Source organism: Ochlerotatus camptorhynchus, unplaced genomic scaffold (assembly GCF_037179485.1).
Source record: "Ochlerotatus camptorhynchus isolate MF236.1 unplaced genomic scaffold, CSIRO-AGI_Acam_v1.1 ptg000062l, whole genome shotgun sequence".
Lineage (NCBI taxonomy): Eukaryota > Metazoa > Arthropoda > Insecta > Diptera > Culicidae > Ochlerotatus > Ochlerotatus camptorhynchus.
In genome coordinates this window covers 2406645-2425369 of record NW_027040552.1, presented here as the reverse complement: position 1 = coordinate 2425369, position 18725 = coordinate 2406645, and the positions used below count along the sequence as shown (strand labels likewise).

Below are 18725 nucleotides of genomic sequence, written 5' to 3'. Positions count from 1 at the left end.
ACAAGGAAGAGGGTAACGGTGATAACTGAACCGTGTGGGACGCCCGCCTCTTCTCTAAAAAGCTGGGACCTCGTGTTGCCAACTGCGATTCTGAAAGAACGATCGGTAAGGACATTATTGATGAAGTGGACCATGGGTCCACACAGCCCCCAGTTGACAAGCTGCTCTAAGACGAGGGGCGTTCACGTCCTGTTGAAAGCCTTCGATATATCCAGCGAGACGATCTCGGTGTGGAGACCGCTATCGTTGGCACTCTTGAGGACCTTTCCTAATGTTGCGAAATAGGATGAAGTTCCGTACCCTTGACGGAAGGAGTGCTGTCGATGATATAGCAGTTTCGGATTCAAGGAAATGCTTTAGCCTCCTGTTGACCATTCGCTCAAGGCTATTGGCCGGAACTTGCTAACTACACGGGTTGTTTCATTGGCTTTTGGGATGCGAATGACTAAGCTCTCCTTCCACGACGCTGGATATGAGGTGGTGAGCCAGAGCTTGTTGGAAAGTTCCAGCAGCGGAGGGCATGCTGTAATTCCTGCCAGGAGAGTTCCCAGCATCAGAAGAAACAGTGAAACTTGCGATGGATGACATCGAAGGCTTAGTTTTTAGCTTGAATTCGTCTTCGTACTTCTCGATGGCTGCGAGATCGGCAAAATACGAGCCGAGTTCGTCCGCTACAATAGCAAGGTCAGAAGCCGCTTCACCGTTAATCTGTACGTGGAGCGGTGTCATGCGCATCTGTACGTGGAGCTGGTATCTAACTGAGGAGCATTTAAAGGTGAATCAGGGGAAAATTCCATAGGAATTGAATGTCTAGGATGATTCGAACGAAATTTATAGGGAAAATGCAAGCATGTTCCATTGATAAGTTTTAGAGAATTCATCGGACAGTTCCAAGAGAATTCTGAGGAGCATTTCGAATAATTTATGTCAGTCTTGAGCAGAAATAAACAAACATTTCTTCAAAACTTCCATAGGAATTATTGGAGTATACGAAGTGATTACTGAGGAGAACTGCAAAATGATTTTCTGGAGAAATCTCCGGGGAATTCCATCGACGAGGCTTAGTAGCTCAATGGTTACCGTTTCTGCTTACTGAGCAGAAGATCCGGAGCTCAAACCCAGGCCCGTCCCCTACCTTGCAATTTTTCACTTTGCCTTATTCTATCCCCACTAGATTTAAATTAAAACGAATTCTGCTTTAACCAACCGATAGCATCACTTACCACAGTTGAATCCTGATCTAAAAATAACCCACCTCACTAACACAACTATCCTCCCCGTGAGAGCCGTGGAGATGCAGAGGTGTACTCAGTCTCTAGTAACAACGGACGTCAAACTATTCATCCCAAGTAACATTGCAAGTTTTATAGTGGTTTTAAAGCATGCTACAAGTCTAAATCATGGTCTACAGAACCCTCATAAAACCAAAATTGTTACTTGGGATCCTTCCCTCCCCAAAAGACCGTGAGGACGTGATCGGCACTGTGATTGATCTATAAATAGATTCAATTAGTGTGCTTGTACATTCAAGATGGAAAGCTAATCCCACACACTTAGAAACAGGGTTACTTCCACTCACTTTCTAAAAAAAAAAAGTTTTTCAGAATTATGAAATCATGAGATGGTATAGTGATAATTAGAACTTGTAAGTTACAAGATGAGGACGTGAAGTATGTGTTTGACACATAAAATCTGTTAATATTGTTTTCAGTGCGTCACAATCAGCGATTTTACGGCTCGTGAGTGCTCACTCTGAGTGAACGCTCACGAATCATAAGATCGCTTAAAGGGTGATACGGTCAAAATTTGGTCAAGGGAAAACGCGTGTAAATCGATGAAATCGTTTATTTAAAAAATCAAATTAAATTTCTTTTTCAAGTTCAATTAGTATAAAATTCAGGAAAAATATTCAGTTAGGCTTCCGCTTTTCCAAATCCGAATTGCCGGGCCTTACGCTTGACCCCTGCCATCAGATTTTGTACAGCCACCTTGTCCACCTTCTTCGCCGCAGAAAGCCAGTTTGCCTTGAACTGCTGCTCGCCCTTAGCAGTTTTTTTGGTCTTCTTTAGGTTCCGCTTGACAATAGCCCAGTATTTCTCAATTGGGCGGAGCTCTGGCGTGTTGGGAGGGTTCTTGTCCTTGGGAACCACCTGCACGTTGTTGGCGGCGTACCACTCCATGGCCTTTTTACCGTAATGGCAAGATGCCAAATCCGGCCAAAACAGTACGGAACAACCGTGTTTCTTCAGGAAAGGCAGCAGACGTTTATTCAAACACTCTTTCACGTAAATTTCTTGGTTGACAGTCCCGGAAGCTATGAAAATGCTGCTTTTTAAGCCACAGGTACAGATGGCTTGCCAAACCAGATATTTCTTTGCGAACTTTGACAGTTTCATGTGCTTGAAAACATCTGCTACCTTTCCCCTTCCTTTTGCCGTATAAAACTTCTGTCCCGGAAGCTGCTTGTAGTCGGCTTTGACGTAGGTTTCGTCGTCCATTACCACGCAGTCAAACTTCGTCAGCATCGTCGTGTACAGCCTCCGGGATCGCGCTTTGGCCGTCGTATTTTGTTTATCATCGCGATTTGGAGTCACTACCTTCTTGTAAGTCGATAGTCCGGCTCGTTTTTTGGCTCGATGCACGGTTGTAGACGATACACCCAGCTTATTTGCGGCATCTCGGAGAGAGAGGTTAGGGTTTCGCTTGAAACTACCGGCAACTCTCTTTGTCGTCTCAGCGGCTTCCGGTTTTCGATTTCCCCCCGATCCAGACTTCCTGGCTGTCGACAAACGTTCCCCAAACACTTTAATTACATTTGTAACGGTTGATTTGGCAACTTTTAGCGATTTTGCCAACTTTGCGTGCGAGTAGCTCGGATTTTCGCGATGCGCGAGCAAAATTTTGAAACGCTGCTCTTCTTGCTTGGACGGCATTTTGACAACTGAAGAGTGAATTCCAAAATCAAAATAGGAGCAACATTCTACACACACACACCTTCAAAATGAGGGGTGTTCAGGTTTTTTTAAATGCAAAATTGAAAGAAATACGTCAAGTTGATATTGACCAAATTTTGACCGACTTTATTGTGACGCTCTGAAAGCAAAATTGACATATTTTATGAGTCAAACACATTCCTTAAACCCTCTTTTCGTTAATTACAAGTACAACATATCATTTTATCATTTTATCTTATCATGGGAATTTCGTGTCTGTTACGACTCAATTTAATGTCAAAATTAACGCTTATATTTGTCAGTCTCAGAGCACCTAAATTTACATAGTTTTTTTTCTAAATGTGCATGCACCATCTACGTGGTGCAAGTGCATTAATTCTGATCAATCACGGAGGAGCAACTACGAAATGCAAGGCCTTTAAAAAAAATCCGGGGAATTCCATGGAAATGCTGCACGAGTTATTAATTATTTGGAGAGCATTGCAGATTTCATTTAAGGAGTGTTCTGCACATGATTTTCAAGAGTATTATGGAGCAAATTAAAAAAATTACCAGAAAGAGTTCTCAGATGCACTCTGAGCGTATTCTGAAATGATTCAACCAAAATTTTAGGGAAATATCACCTGTGCAGATTTTCTGTGGTATCAAGAAAATTCCAACACATATTTTTTTTTTCGAAATATTGCATAAAGAGAATCAAGATCCAGAGATGTTACGTTTTGAACATTGTATGATCCTGGATTAAGACGAATTTATTCTGCAAGCGCTGCATTCTCGATATTTGAGTTTCTTTGGCCAGAACTATAATGAAAGGGCAACAGTCTAGATGATGAGAGTTGATTGGTTTGTATAGCTGAGCAATTCCCTACGAATTCGCAAATCGGTTTATATATTGTATTTTTTGATTGGGTTGAAAATTTGAATCCAGCCTTATTTTTGAAAAGGACATATAGAAAAATATCAAGGTTATCTTTAGAAAAAAATTACTCAATAACTGTTTGCCCGATCGATTTTGTGTCTTGGATAGTATTGCAGATAATAGATGAGACTATGTATTTGAAAAAAAAATTGCACTCTAAAAAATTAAATTCATAATTCAATTACAAATAAAATCTAACAAAAAAAAAATCTCAAAAAAGGTTTTTTGTATTTTTTTTATTTGTTGATATGTTTTAGGGGACAAAAAATGCCATATATTGCACTATATGTCAAGATGGAATAATGATGGACAAAAAAGTTATAATGTTTTAAAAAAACTCAAGATTTTGGGAAAATATCCAAAAGTTGGTCCAATTTCTGTTTCGACTTTATATAATGAAAGAACACCAAATTTACAATAAAACACGCACCGATCTAAATTTTGCTAAGTCGTACCGTTTTCAAGATGTAGCGGTTTGAAAGTAGATACTTTTAAAATGTAAAATTTGAATTTTTAATGTAAAATTATCTGATTTTTCCGAAAAAAAAATATTGTCGGAACTGGAGAACCGCGAGATAAATTTAAAAATGGCCAAAAAACCACCAACATTTTAAAAATATCTACTTTCAAACCGCTACATCTCGAAAACTGTGCGACTTAGCAACATTTTACCCCAGCGCTTTTTTATTGTAAATTTGGTTTACTTTCATTGTATAAAATAACAGTAATTGGACCAAGTTTTGGATATTTTTCCAAAAACTTGAGTTTTTTAAAAATCATAACTTTTTTGTCGATCATTTTTCCATTTTGATCTAAAGTGCAATATATGGCATTTTTTTGTCCCCTAAAAATATCAACAAATAAAAAAAAATACAAAAATCCTTTTTTAAGAACAATTGTTTTCAAAAATTTAGTTGAAATTAAAAAAAAAAGTTGGGTATTTTTTTTTAGGAAGCATACTTTTTTTCAAATAGTCTGATCTATTGTCTACAATATTGCCAAAGACACCAAACCGATCGGGCCAACAGTTTTCGAGTAAAATTTTTCTGAAGAAAAGCTTGATATTTTATTTATGCCCTTTTCATAAATAAGACTGGATTCAAAATGGTGATATAAAGATACAAAATGGCATTCTCCAAAATTTCAACCAAATCAACCGCGAATTCGCAGGGAATTGCTCAGCTGTATTTTACTGGAATAGTTAAATCGTTTGTCAATCGACATTCCATACTTCTTGGCAATTTTCTTGATGACATTGTTAATGTGAGAGATGAACTTAAGTTTGTCATCAATAATCACGCTAAGATATTTCCCGAACACAATCAATACTCTTATCATCAATTACAAAAGAGGCGTTATCATCTACTCGATTCCGCGAAATTACCATAAATCTAGTTTTAAATACTTGTATTCAATTTTAACTGCTTATACTTCAACCATCTACTTAGAGAACGCAAATCTTCATTTAAGTGAATGAATAACACAGTATCATCTGAAAAAAGATTAGTGTCTCATAATCGTAAAACACGTCACAAGTCGTCAATGTACATAATAAACTAAAGGGGCCCAAATACACTTCCCTGGGGCACTTCAAGATTATTCTACATGGGACTGTAAATAGAATCATTAAGGGGAAGTTCACGGCTCCGAAAAAAATAATTACGTTTCGATTTTTCTAAACGAAAATTCAGGTAAAAAATAATTTTTTTTAAGTCATCATGGCATAAAGTTGGACTCAAAAAACCACAAAACATCGACTTTTCGGTTTTTCTGAGAGTCCAATTTGTTTTCATGATAAGATAGAAAAAATATGATTACATGTAACTTTTGTTAAAAATCTTAGGGAGAAACCGATTTTCTTGGATTTTTGATAATTTTTTGCCAGTATTTTTGGAAAAATAAAAACGTGCTAAAACTAAATTTTTATTTTCAGGCCGGTAAACTTCCCCTTAAAAACCGGCTCAGGATCCAAATTGTACAAACTATTCGAGTTTTTCAAAGAAACAAACTTAGTTAGTTAGAACAGCTGTAGATTCGTCTATATTACCAGCTGCGAATATTAAAACCAGATTTGAAACTGCCTGTTTCGAATATTTCATCTAGCGCTTCAATTTTAGTAAGTCATCGTTATTATTGATTTTATCTAATACATTAATCAATAAAGTTTCATTATCGGTTATTTTCAAATCAGTATCCGGAACTGAGCAAATAGAATCAAATACGCGTATATTCATCTACCATTTGTTTAAAATTGAAAAAAAAAATCAGCTAAATGCTTCAAATGATTCGAATTATAGTTGTCACGCCAATTAATATTAAAATCACCAGCAAATATATTAAATTTACTAGAGTCAAAAAATGTCTCCAGCCAGTTGTTTACAATTTCAACAAAACACTTTTCACTAGAACTGGGAGAATGATACAATACACCATAATTGCCCATCTTCATGCAACGTACAACTGTAATACTCAAGAACCAGTTACCATCGATAATTTCGTTGATTCGAATTGAATTGTTTTTGACGTAGGACTACGTCTTTGATTTCTATATGGGGGTACACTTTGTGAAAACCGAAAAAGGAACATGTAACAAATTAAGCAAGATTTTGAACGTTAATAACTCAGCTGCCCCTGGACCAATTTCAATAATTTTATCACCAATCGATCAGAAATATGGCTACGCATCGACAACAATGCTTTCGAATGTTGATTTTCAACAAGAAACTATTGAAAACTGGTAAATGTCCAGCATTGTCCAAAAGCGTCGAATTAACTAACAAATCCACCAATTACCTACATGCATATGCTGCTTCCCCAGCACAGTCGTCAGAGAGTAGTAAGTAGACGAAACAAGTCGAAGTGGCATTCGCCTCCGATCCTCGGGCGCGTGCGAATAGGGAGGATGGAATTGCGTAATATTTTGCACACTCATCGCCATATTCAGAACCAAACGCAAATTCTTCGAGATAACCACCATCCGTCGTCTGGCTCGCCGTGGTGGTGTCTGACGTATCTCCGGTCTGATTTACGAGGCGTGCTGAAGGTGTTCCTGAAAAATGAGATCCGTGATGCTGTCACTAACTTTGGCAACAAAACGGCTCTTTTCAGGGCCACCAAGCTTATTACAGTAAAAAGTAGGAATAGAATTCATCTGCCTGTTTGTCCATATTCAGAACCAACAACCACACAAAATGCTCATGTAATCAAACTGGAAGCAGGGGTACAAATTATTTTGATCAACCTTCATCAACTTTGAATCGCCAATGCCGGATATTTTCGATGGAAGAAGCAACAATCTAGGATTTAATTCGACGAAGACGGCAGGAAACATTTGTGAAGCCGAGTTATTTACGAAAGAGAGTGTCTATGAAGAGAATCGATCAATGTAGATAGGACCTATTGAAAAGTGACGCGAGATTTGTTTTCCATACTGAGCTCCAATGATACCGACGCCAGGGAGGCAGCTCCCACACCTGGACCCTACATATCGACCCATCAACTCATGAACAGGGGACCAACGGCTTTACTTCCCGAAGGAAGGCGTGATCAGAGATGTTATGCCTTAGAACATGCTGGTGGCGCCGACTGAGATTGGACCCAGGCCTGCTGGGGTGAGAGGTAATCACGCTAACCACCGGCGCCGATATCTTTCAAGGTGATATCACGGCGAATGAGAACGACCCAAATTTGAGTTAAGTTATCTCAGAAATAAGAAATAAAGTGCAGGAACTCAGCGATGAGTAAATTTGCCTCATGTTTTCCCAGGTTTTACCAGGGAAAAATTCCCACATTTAAGAAAAGCAATGATTGGATCTACTCAGTATATTGGTACTACTCCGAGACTGAATAAATTTTTTGTCAATTTCCTCATTTTCTGGCAGATTTTTTAGGTTTTCCACAGGAAACCATGAGACAAATTTACTCATCGCTGAGTTCCTGCACTTTTGGCGATTATGAGTGAACTAATTTGGGTCGTTCTCATTCGCCGTGTACGCAAAAGGAAAAGAGCCAGTGTCGCTACTTGATAGCAAACTAGTCATAATGGGAGGAGTCTTTGTAGCTTTTATACCACTTGGTTGCACATCATCATTTGCAATCTGAAATAATGCGTCGAAAAAAACTGCTTTTGAAATTTTTCAAAAAGCATCAAAATAAATTGAACCTTAACCTGTAAAGATGTAAAAGAGCGGCATTAGCTTATTTTCGGTATGGCATTAGCTTATTTTCGCTTCGGACGGCGTGGTGAACAGCAATAGCAGCAGTAGGAAGATGGTGGCTAGTCCACTCCTTCACACCTAACAAGCATTAATTGACTGATCATGGCAAAGGAGGAAAAGGTCTGGTAAAGGAGGCACCCAGCGTTATCGCAAAGTTCTTCGAGATAACCACCATCGGTCGTCTGGCTCACCACGGTGGTGTCAAACGTATCTCCGGTCTGATCTACGAGGTGTGCTGAAGGTGTTCATGGAAAATAAGGTCCGTGATGCTGTTGCAACGCCCCATTTTCCATAAACCCAAGATTCACTGACTCAGCGTAAACGTAAGCATAGAAAAGATTAGCAAATGAATAACCACCACACGCCAAACAGGTGGAAATGTTTTCATTCGGTTATGTAAACAAATAAACATTGAAGGGCAGCGTAACGTTCATAGTGGCGCTCCAAATGGGAACAAATAACAGGGCCATGCAGAGTAGCAAAATTCAATATCAATATAAACAAATGAAGACGCCAGAGTATGTCGCTACGTTCGAACAGGGGACATGACTCATGAAAGAGACTAGAATATATGCTAATGAATTAATGAATGAACACTATGTACTAAGAATTAAGAGGCGGTGACTTAAGAGAGGCGGTTTGGCCCGCTGAGAGCATGAGAGTACACATAGAGAGAGAGAGGAGTTGCACACAAGTTATGGCAAGAATTATGGCTTGCTAGGAAGGTTCTAGAAAGTAGAAGAAATAAAGAGAGTATAAGTAGTAAATGGTTAAGTACATGTGAGAAAAAGGAACCACTGTATCGTTGATTTTTATATTGTATATAATCTGAGTAGAAATCTATGTAGTAAAAAAAAAAACAAAGACCCGAAGTTTATATACCAAGAACGGTTTTAGAAGAACTAAGAGGAAGGGGTTAATAACTGAGAGGGAACATGATATTATAGACTGAGACAATACTATCTCTACCACTAGGTAACCGAATCCAAAATAATATGTAAAGGGAAAGTCAAGTAAATCCGAGTGGGGGTAAACCCCATAGTTAATATGTATTAAAGTAGATAAGGTGGGTATAGTATAAAAAGGGTTAGTTCTTGAATAAAGATGGCAGTTGTTCTGATGAGTTTATTATCCGAGGTTTGCTAGGTGCGGACGAGCACAGTTCCAACCTCAGGATAAATGATTCATCAAAGAGCTTTTTCCATACAGTAGAAATGGAATTGCACTGTCTTTCATTTTACGGAGAAAGAAAGACCACGCGAGTTGTTGCTCTACGTTGGGCACTTCACTGTCACCTACACTAAACACACCAAGCGTAGGTGGCCATGGATGTCCTCTTCAATAAAACAGCCCTTTTCAGGGCCAACAAGCTTATAACAGTAAAGAGTTGGAATAGAATTTATCTGTGCTTGTTTGTCCATATTCAGAACCACAAGCCCCCAACGACCACACAAAATGCTCTCCACAGTTGTAATCTTGTAACCAAACTTGGAAGCAGGGGTGCAAGTGATTTTGATTGATTCTCTTAATCAACTTTCTCTTTGAAAAAAATTACTACAAATTTGGTACACCTATAATTCAAAAACGGAAAGAGTTGAGATAATAGATAATTGATCAATTAAAAGAACTAAATGCTCTTCACATTTATTCCGTCCACTAGCGGACCTACGTCAAGCTTCCGTTCGTGTCCCTAGGCACAGATCCTTCTACTTTTTTGACATAAATTGCAACACCGCCAGTGTTTCTAGAATGTGATAAACTAGCAGCAACTACAGCAGTTCCAGTGGATTTCAGCGGAGTTTCCTGACGTTTTCAGTGGAGAAGATTCCACACGATTTCGGTGGAAATTTTGAATGCTTGCATCGGAAGTACTCAACTCTAGATTACGTTTACAATGGGACGTATCTGTTTTTGTGAACAAAAATGCAAACGTTAATTTCAAAACGTAATAAAGTTTGATCGAGACCGCTTAAAAGATGAGCAATATTGTATGCCGCTATACTCGACCCCGATCGAGGATGTCATTCTTGATGAATGCCTTTATTTTTGTCTGTTTTTAAACACAATCACAGGATGCATTAAATCGATTCCATTTGGATAGCTTCATGTCACCGGCTTGAACAGTCTTTGTTCGTCATGCTTTGCTGTTATATAAGGAGCTCGGTGGTCAAGTGGTAACCGTTTTTGCTTACTTAGCAGAAGATCGCGGGTTAAAACACAGGCTTCATTCTAGTATATTTTTGTTGTAAAGTTGAACGTAGATAATCGCTAAGAATAGTACCTGGTTGAAACAGCGCGATTTGGGAAAAAATTGACGAATGTGGGTTTGGAAACATTACGCAATGTGTGGTTATGAAATGCAACAAAAAATCTAAAGCTATCATTAATTCCGAAAAACCAATTTCTATGGACCACTAAAATCAGTTCACACCGCTTCAAATTAGTTTGGAATCATTCCTTCCACACTGATGCCGCCCCCCACAAATGCCAACTTTTGACAAATCAGTTTATAAAACAGCAATGGCTCCGTGCTGCTTTTGCCTTGTCCCTTCGAATTTCGCATCCAATAAAGGGGCGAATCAAAACCAAATTTCATTATTAATTTCAATTCCACCGCGCCTCCACCACCGACAGCTGTGTGCCTCTTCTTGTTAGTATCTACATATATACAACTCTATTTAGCAGCAACGCTCGGTTGATTGACAAATGCATTTAAGATAGCACAGGAAATTGTGTTTTTCTCCACCAGTGTTTCTCTCATTTGACCCTGGCACACACTTTGCCGCTGGTTAGCTATATATAGTTACGGGCTATCGTATGAATTTCCTCTGGACTGCAACTGGAACGGAAATAAGTCTGTTGATTCGGAAAAACTAATTCAATTTTCGATCTAGGTACTACGCTGTGCATTTTAAAGTTTCCTTTTTTTAACAAACTGTAGTGAATATGCATACTAATTGGTGAACTTTTGGTATGTTTCTTGCAGGTTTCCCGATGTGAACATTTTCTAGGCGCTGTTGTGTCAACGATTCGAAAGCGGACGATATGGTAAGTTTAAGAATATATTCAATCTACTTAAGAATAATGTTGTTCATTTGATCAAATCCGATATAAAAGTAGCATTTAGTCATACGACATAAGGACAGTTTATTGTACCACTTCGACCAACACTGTGGCCGTGTCCGCGAACCGAGCTTAATGTTCTGCTGTATCTACTTCATATTCCGGTTGTCTAGTGTAGGACTTCCTACCGCGCTCGTAGATCAACTTCCAACAACCAACGTGTGCGGTAATAATGATGCACAGACATACTCTTATTAGCTCTTCACCCTCCCACAAACCTAGGCGGCAAACATTATTTCAACATTCCCATGTACAACGCAACGGTATACCAACAACTACAACCAACCACCCGCCAGGATAAGAGATAACGTAAAGCGTAGCGTAGCTCACTCTTTTTTTTTTTTGGTCTAGCAATGAACCTTCATCTGAAAGCCATCAACATATTGCCACTTTGCTCACGCTGCGGAAGAAAGCCCCCCTCCCCTCCTGTTTTCGGGTCCCCCCCAGTTAGAATGTGAAGTCATGCCGAGCTCAACCGACGTTTTTAATGTCATTTTAATGTATCGCGATAAGCGGGGAAAGCGAAACTTATGATGGTTGGGGATGTTTTCCGGGAAGCTCAACGATGTTTTTTTTTTCACTTGTATACATCTAAGAGTTTTAAACATATCACTTTCGAACTGACTTTAGACAGCTACTTTCCAATAAACGGACGCATACAACTTTACTTATATATTCTATAATGACACTGTCACCTTAGGTCAGGTTGAACAGTGTTTATGAACGTTTGAACTCTAGGAGAAGCAAAGGGTACAAGCCAGTCGTAAAAACAACAGTACAGGAAAGTGGCACCGGTGGAGTAGCGGTAAGCGTGACTACCTCTCACTTCAAAAGACCTGGGTTCAATCCCAGTCAGCACCGCTGGGATTTTCTGAGGCATACAATCTCTGATAACGCCTTCATTCGGAAGGGAAGTAAAGCCGTTGGTCCCCGGTCCCATGAGTTAGCGTAGAACTTCCTGGCGTCGGTAGCATTGGTACTCAGTACGGAAAACTAGATCGACGGAAAACACATCAAGTAAAAAAGTAGAAGTGTCTTATTTATTTATTTGTTTATTTATTTATTTATTTATTTACGATCACCGCCTTCGACTTAGTCGCACAGATACTATTTTCTAGACTTAATTCCTAATCCTATGTGAAAATACAGTTTTGGACATGTTAAAATCGAATTTATCGTCAACTTCATTAAAAGCCCGGAGACACGAATCAAGTGGATTGTGATGCCCATAGTTCGTCCTGTGGTACGGAATTGCCAGTAGAGGTGAACTTCGGAAGCGACGTAGAGGAATGTTGATCGGTAACTGCTCAAGAAGTGCAGGACAGTCAATACCTCCTGTGATGACATCAAACACGAACATACGCTGCATTTTAATTCGCCTCGATGACAGACTTTCTAAGTTGATCAATCGGCATCGGTCGGGGTAAGAAGGAAGATTTACTGGGTCATTCCTCAATTGCTAAGATCTGCGTCGCGTAGAATGGTGTCCATACAGGAGCAGCATACTCCAGGATACTTCGCACTAACGAACAATATAACGTTTTGATGGCGTACACATCAGTAAAATCTGAAGCATGTCGACGAATAAATCCGAGTGCAGAAAATGCTTTGGCGCTTATAATAGCTACATGTTCGTTAAACTTCAATTTTGAGTCAATAGTAGCGCCCAGATCACAAATCGATAGAACTCGCTCCAGTATGACGGATTCCATTTTAAATTGATGGACAATGGGCCTGGTGCGTCGCGTAAACGAAATAACTTTGCATTTGTCCCTGTATACGCGCATTCCATTATCGCTACACCAAACGAGCATAACGTTTATGTCCTCTTGCAACGCCATGCAGTCTTCTGAAGCAGTGATGACACGATAAATCTTCAAGTCGTCGGCAAAAGAAAGGTTAAAAGAAGAGAGCAGCATACACAAGTCATTTACGAAGATATTGAAGATCAGCGGCCCAAGAACGCTTCCTTGGGGTACACCGGACGTGATGTTAAACGGCTGGGATTGTGCCGCGTTCACTACAACACAACCGGTTCTGTCCGACAGGTACGAGAACAACCACTGCGTTATCCATTCCTGAAACTCCATGTGTACCATTTTGTCTATGACCAAGATATGTGGTACAGTGTCGAAGGCCTTGGCGAAATCTATATAAATCGAATCAACTTGTTGTCCATGTCAACTTCGCGAGACAAGGTGTTGACGTAACACATCAGATTTGTAGTCGTGGAGCGTTGTTTCATGAAACCATGTTGGCTGCCGGAGATTAATGAAGATACGGCGTTATACAGAACGTTATGCACCAGTTTTTCGAAAATTTTGCTCAAGCAACACAAGACAGAAACACCTCGATAGTTCGTGACTCGATTACAGTTGCCGGATTTGTAGATTGGAATGATAGAAGCTGATTTCCAAGCCACTGGTAACATCCTGTCATGCAGCGAACGGTTGAATAGAGATGTTATGGGAGATGCAAGTGCGGTGGAGCAATTCTTCAGCAGCAAGGGTGGTATACCGTCCATTCCAGGTCCTTTATCAACGTAGAGTTCTTCAATGGCTTTCACCACTTCGACAACGGAAAACTGAACGTCGGGTAGATTTATGTCTGGTGAAGCAATATGGGCAAAGCAGTTTAAGCGAGGAACAGGCGATGATTTGCTAAATACGCTCTCGAAGAACTTGGCGAATAGGCTTGCTGCTTCCGAATTAAAGCTAGCGATGGTTTCGTCGTATTTAACGTTAGTTGGAATGCGAGTAGCCGATTTTTGGCTTCTGAAAAAATTCCAGAAACATGAAGGATTTTGATTGACATCTTATTGAATCTTAGCCATGTAACTTTCATACGTGGAAAAGAGAAGTGCCTTGTACGTTGTTTTCACTACCTGAAGGTTATTCCGCTCACTATCGGACTTCATCAGAAAGAAACGGCTGCGTGCTTTCCTGAGGACGTTTCGTAGATGACGTAGTTCAGAGGTCCACCATGGCTTGTTGTAGACTGAAGAAGCTCGTTGTCTCTTTTGAGGTACTTGGTCACTAAGAACTTCGGAAAGTTTATCGTAGAAAGCTGATACAGACTCGTCCAATGATTCCCGTCGCAGTAGAGCATCCCATTCGATGTTTGAGAGCACGTCATCCAAAGGACCAAAATCACACGACTGAAAATTAAAGTTGAATCTCACATCCCCATCGTCCGTTGTGATTGTGCCATTACAGCTTTCGTCAAGAAGCAAGATAAATGGTCCGTGATGGTCGACAATTGGTAAAAGTGGAGGTCAAAGTACTCCGGTAGATTGACAAACACAAGATCGAGGAGTCTGCCATTAGTATTCACAACATCGTTGACCTGACGCAAACCAGAGGCAAACATATTTTCTGTGAGGCAACGTTCTATTTCTGAGGAAACGTTTGACGGGATAAAGCCGTTCACGTCATCGTCTGATTGCCACCGTAAACTTGCAAGATTGTAGTCTCCTAGTGTTAGAATCACGTCAGCTGTTGACGAGTTTTCCGAAATTAGCTGCACTGCGTTCACATGAGCGTAATACAGGTCGAGGGACGAATTGGGAGGAAGATAAATGGCAATGATGTAGAGCAAGCGGCGTCCAGATTTCACACGAGCTGAAACTTGTTCGAGTTGATCACAATTTATCGGCGAAGTAGGTTCACAGACTATAGGGTTTTTGATCTAATTTCCGTCCTACTAAGGACATCCCGCATTTTACCACGCTTTTTGTAAAGCGTTTGAACAAAACATGGAATGTTTTCATCAAAGATAACTTCTAAATTTAACCACCTTTCCATACGTACCGTTGGATTTGATAAAGAGTTAAACAATGTTGAGATATTATTAAAAATTTAACACTGCTTCTTGCTTCTAAATTCGTCCTACGGGTTTCAATTCCGTCCAAACGCATTGAAACGCCATTAGATTTTCTTCGTCCTACGGATAAACGGAGGAAAAGGGGATGCGCTAGGAGCGCTTCTTTTGTTTTGAGAACAATGAGCGTAAATATGCATACAACGCGCTCTAATAGGATTTATGTCGTAGCTAATGAACTAACGCATCGGAACAAACGTATTATTGTTTTGTGCATGGTGAAATCATTGATATTATTGATGATTTCTGCTCGATAGAACGGAAATGGGCGATTACGACGAAGTAGCGCTCTTCCCTATGCCTTTTGACCGCGATCAGCACTCCGCCTCCCCGTGAGTGAATACTGGTCGATGTGCTACGGTTGCATCGAAATATGGTATACTCGGACGAAATTTCTGCGCTGTCGATATCAGACCTGAGCCAAGTTTCAGTGAACACGAGAACATCGTAATCACAGCTCGATAAAAGCAAGCGAAGACGGGAGATTTTGGTACGCAAACCTCTAACGTTCTGATAGTATACCGACAACAACCGGTCAGATGACACGCCATTCGAACGGCTCTTCACTGGTGAGGTAGATCCGAGAGCTTCCGTGGTGCGTTGGTTGGCAGATAAGCCCACATTCGTTGACAAGCGGCAACTGGAATCGACCAATGTCACGGGAAGTAAACTGTTTGAAACGTGTGCATACTTGCCCCGCACTCATACACAGGACCGGGATGTCTGCAGGGCGCTGGCCGCAATGGCTCGACTGTGACGAGGGGTTTTGGGGCTTCCATGAAATAGATGTTCCTAATTGGGCACGATTACGTTGATTGGCTTCCGTGTGACACCACTGAGCGGCTGCATCGAATGGGGTTGACGTTGAACCGCTAGAAATGGCAGACGTTACCGGAGGCAAATTGTTCTCGTTGTGCGAATACTTGCCTGCGAGGACGGTTTGGAAGACCCCTTCTCCACACTCGTACACAGGACCGGGATGTCTGCAGGGCGCTGGCCGCAATGGCTCGACTGTGACGAGGTATTTTTGGGCTTCCATGAAGCTTGCAGGCATGTATCCCGGTGGCTCGATGAACACTGATGGTATCCGTCCCAGAATCCGTCAAGAGTGATTACGAGTAGAATCCATGAGAACAGGAACGCTTTCGACAATAGCTTCAGTATTGCATCCGTCATGGGTGACCGGTTCGTAAGAGGTTGAGGTTGAACAGCTAAAAGCGACAGGCATTACCGGAGGAAAATTGCTCTCGTCAGATGAAACATGATTAGAAAGATACTTGCCTGAAAGGGCAGTTTGGAAGCCCCCAAGTCCAGAACTGAACACAGGGCCAGGACGACTTCGATGTTGGTAGTTGAGCTCAGGATGCAGCCCGACTGTGACAGGTGGATTGGAAAATTCCTTAGTGCCTGATACGGTGCGTCCTGGGATGAGAGAGCGACGATTTATGAAGATCTTTGATGATGCGTTGCGGGTCAGTTTTTTTGGTTAGGTTCGAACAAGCGGACAGTTATCCCTTCAGGCCAATACCACGGATCACCAACCACCTCCGATGCCGTTTTGGGTACGGTCACTTTGAAAGAGACGAATGTAAGATCATCCAGACTCTTTCCGCGTGGGACTAGTTTGATGACTTTCACTTGAGTCAGATCAACATTGGTGATGTCGGGAACATGTTGTAACAACTCGTTCTGATTCTGGTCCGGTGCGAAAGGGGGTCACGTAGAAGGATAGCATATCGTTGTCAGTCTGATCTTTCGTTGCAACCCTCAGGTACGGTCTGGTGTTGCCGCCAGCTTCAGTAGCAGAATCGATGTGAGACCTGTTATCTTCAACGCGAGAGTCAGTGTTACTGGGATCCGAACGGATGGCAGCAGCAGTGTGAGAATTTGATTGCTGAGTTTGAGCGGATGGTGTCGGACCATTGATACGTGGTGCGTTGTTGTTGTTTTTGTCAGCTGCTGGTGTGGTGGACGGCTTGCTCGGAAGTATGTGCACACGTTTGTTGGATCCGATCACGAATTTTTCCGCTAATTTAGCAATGGTACAGTTGATTTCGTCGAGTACCTCGAAAAATGACGTTTCTTCGCAGGACCTTGACCGGTTGATGGGATCTTCAGCAGTGTCGTCAAGGGTAAACTGATCCAGGTCGTGCAGAAATGTCGATTGATGAGTTTGTACTGTTTGATGAGGTTTCCCGTAAATAGTCTTGTTGATTCTGCGGAGATTTTCACCATAGATTCCAAGCCGAGTATCCATTGAATCCGTTCGAATCAACAGCTCTCGCAGAGCTTTCATAATTGTTTTTTTCACGGTCGTAGACGGCAGGTTCAAAATTTAGGCGACAGGAATTGCAGAACCAATACAGCCCAACTCCCGCAGACCAGGATGCGAATTGAAGCTTAGTTAAGCCAATGCAAGTTTGATGATATGCTGTACCACACCTGCTTCGGGCAAACTTGACATGTATCCATTTTGTTGTGGTGATGGAAACGTCCATCACAGGCAAAAGTCGAAGTGTTCCAACTCTCCGCAATATGACGGTAGATGAGATGCGCCAAAATGTAGGCAATGTTCTTTTACATTCAGCACGTAAACTTCCAATATTGGTTGATAGATAACGTATTGAATGACAAACGCGAGCGTGAGTGGGTAAACAATGGCAATATATAACCACTATGCCGATTTCACAAAACAGTAGACACCGTGAAAACAAATACACGAAACACTTTGGTATCACCGGTAGTGAACGGATAACCCTTCGATGCACGAAAAAAACACTTAACGAGTAATTATCATCTCGAAAAACATTAACTACGAATGAAAAGTTCAAGACGTAAACAAAAACCGAAGACCGACGGTTGAGACGTGTTGCGAACCCCTATACCTAGGGGCACAAACGGAAGCTTGACGTCGGCCACTAGTCGACAGGAGTGGAGACATCCACACCCACCGCTTCGATCGTTTTCAGCTGGAAACTCGGTAGCAGTCGACAGCCAATATTTCTCCTTAATGCGATAGCCACTCCTCCTCCGCAGGAACTGGTCCGATCTAGCCTTACTAGCCGAAAATCGGGGAGGTGAACATTTATCTCCGGTTTCAGGTGTGATTCGATGTTGACGGCGATGTCAATGCTATGTCCATTGAGGAAATCAACGATTTTACTCTTGAGCGAGCAAGCGTTCCAGTTGACTATTTTGATGGCTTCACGGTCCATACTTTTGCACGTGGGACATAACTGCACGAAGCTGTTCAGGTGGTGTCTTGGTGGTGCGCAAGATTATGATCACCTCAGTCACGAGGATCACTAGTTCGTCGCTTGTGAGTGGAGAATTGTCTTCTGATTCACCTGATCCAGCACGGGCGTACGATAATCCCGGGGCAGTAGAGCCATGGTTTGGCTGGGCCGCAGCGGCAGTGAGGCGATGCTGAACTGATCGGTTGCTGGCACCCGCTTGATATGATGTTGGATTTGCAACGGGGGGGCGCTGGTTTAGTGGAAGCAGTGCTAGGTTCGGGACCATACGACGAGCCTGAAGTACTGGAAACGTGTCCATGTTGACAATAGGAACGTGATTATTGCGGTGGCGACCAGGTTGGTTCCCCGTGGAAACCTGTTGTCGGATCTGGATGAA

At 41.4% G+C, this 18725-nt stretch overlaps 1 protein-coding gene across 12 annotated transcripts in view; it reads left to right on the top strand.

Annotated features, from left to right (window-relative positions):
- Positions 1 to 18725, top strand: part of LOC135717643 (cubilin) — a 617516-nt gene that overhangs the window by 132024 nt on the left and 466767 nt on the right. For all 12 annotated transcript variants that reach the window (XM_065239791.1, XM_065239793.1, XM_065239797.1 and 9 more), the window contains exon 3: positions 11077 to 11138. The gene's annotated coding sequence lies outside the window, so the exon portion shown is untranslated. The remainder of the gene's footprint in view (positions 1 to 11076; positions 11139 to 18725) is intronic.